Here is a 2333-nt window from a genome sequence, read left to right as displayed (position 1 = left end):
GGCGTCTCGAATAAAAATTAATTTTTTAAACGCTTATATCGTCGAAACTGAAGATTTTTTCCATTTTGTTTTCTTTTTTTTTTTTTTTTTTTTTTGATTGACGCAAAATCGTTCAAATCGTAGACATGTATAGACTCAGCATGCCGTACATTTTGTCATGATAATTATTGGATTTGGCAGAATGGAGAGAGAGGCAAAACATAAGGAATATCTCTGTCCTTTTCTGCGCGCCCTTTGTAAATGATATATAAGAACATTATAATTAGTTCAAAAAATGAAGACGTGCATGTGGATATTATATATTACATTTACGTAATAATATTTTTTGTGTAATTATTTATGTGCAATTTCTGTTTACTTGTGTTATATGTTCAGTTATTACTTATGTTATATTAAAATATGTTTTTTAATCAAGTAAAGTACAAAAATACAATGGTGTAAATGTTTTTTTTTTATAAATGTCAAGTTATATGTTTACTTATTATAAAAAACAATATTATTTAATAAATGTTTTTGATTGCCCGCAGACAACTACGCTTCTGTATACAGGGTGTCCCAGAATTGCCATACAATCTCTCGTAGGTAGGTAGAAAGAGTAGAACTGAGTCGAAAAGTCCTGAACCATTTTTTTCTATTATAAAGGAGTAATTATTGAATAAATCAAGCCAATCAGCGCCGACCTTTAGCCGGGCGCACGTCAGTCAACCATGCGTCTGATGTGCGTGAGCGCTCCGCGCGGCTCACTGACGTGCGCCCGTCTAATGGTCGGCGTTGATTGGCTTGATTTATTCAATAATTAAATCCTTTATTATAAGTGATAGAAAAAACTCGTTCAGGACTTTTCGACTCAGTTTTACTCCTACCTGCCTATGAGAGATTGTACGGCAATTCTGGGACACCCTGTATATATATATTTTTTTTCTTAGGTTAGAATCTGTGTTCTACTAATGACTGTCACGCTCGTCAAAAAAAAGACTGCGCATCCTATCTGCGCAAAAAGAAAAATCTTCCCCCATGTTTTGCCTCTTTGTCCGTTCTGCCAAAGACATGCATGCTGAGTCTAGGCGTACATGTCTATAATTCAAACTTTCAAAAAAGTAAAATTGAAAAAATATTGATTTCTCGCGGAGATATTCAACTTTAAAGTCGCGTGGGTTTCACAGTCTGTCCAACTAGTCGTCATTTTTTAGATGTCCACGAAGGAATAATATATTTATAATTGAAAGTTTAAATTAGCTATTAGATAAAGCCAGTAGTAGCTAATATACCCTATTCCGTATTTTGAAAATCTCGAATTTAAATTCAGACTAAATGAAAAACCTTCAAAACCGTGATACTTGTAATATGCGATATATTAATTAATAATAATAAAATGATTAATAAATCAATAATATGCGATGTGTGAATTGCATAAAAATATTTATAACATAAGATCGAAGATGATACAGTCAACTTATAATATCTGTTTGTTTATTCAATCTATGTATATCGACTGTATCAAATATATAAGATTCTTATACACATGCAAAATTCGTAAATCTTGATACTTACGTTCAAGAAAATGATGGATATTTGCAAATTGTACATACGTCGTTAGCGAACGAGAAAGTTCGTAGAATAATCTCTAGGGACGCTGCTCTGTGTTAAACGCAGTGCGCAAGGAAAAGTAGTATGAAAGAGTAAGTGAGAGAGAGAGAGAGAGAGAGAGAGAGAGAGAGAAAGAGAAGCGAGAAAAAGTTCAGAAAAGCGGGAGGGATTAAAAGCAGAAGAAGGGAGAGTTGATCAGCGAGATGTTCTGCGGGGAGGTAGTTTCTCGACGCAATCAGTGTTTCGCTATCTCTAGCAAGCCACCTCGTCTCGATCGTCCTCGTTCTTCAACCACCTCGTTGCTGGTATCTTTGACAATTCTTATAATACTTTTCTCTTGTCGTTTCCGCGGAATTCTAAAATAATACGGCCGCGCGGTTTATTCGCTTCTGAAGTTTGCCGGCTCTTTTTACGCCCGAGGCTGAATTCATGTGCTGTTGATTTAATAAATAACATTTGAAGATGATATAATCGTGATTTACTCTTCGAAAAGGCATGTAAAATCGATACTTCAAAGTAGTAAAATTTTCTTTTGCCTGTGATTGTCTAATAAATTAAATTTAATTTAATTAGTAAATAGTGTATTTTTTTCTAAATTGATGACAATTGATAATTATAAAAGAAATTCTGTAAAATAATATTTTCTATTTTTTATTTTTTATTTTAAATTTTGATCATAAACATAGAGATTTCTCTCTCTCTCTCTCTCTCTCTCTCTCTCTCTCTCTCTCTCTCTCTCTCTCTCT

The 2333-nt window shown here is 33.6% G+C and overlaps 1 long non-coding RNA gene across 1 annotated transcript in view; it reads left to right on the top strand.

Moving 5' to 3' along the window:
- Positions 1 to 2333, top strand: part of LOC109858235 — a 219460-nt gene that overhangs the window by 215883 nt on the left and 1244 nt on the right. The gene's annotated exons all lie outside the window — the stretch shown is intronic.

This window comes from Pseudomyrmex gracilis, unplaced genomic scaffold (genome assembly GCF_002006095.1).
Source record: "Pseudomyrmex gracilis isolate BER0280 unplaced genomic scaffold, ASM200609v1 scaffold_193, whole genome shotgun sequence".
NCBI classification, from domain to species: Eukaryota; Metazoa; Arthropoda; class Insecta; order Hymenoptera; family Formicidae; genus Pseudomyrmex; species Pseudomyrmex gracilis.
This window is presented reverse-complemented; position numbering and strand designations above follow the sequence as displayed.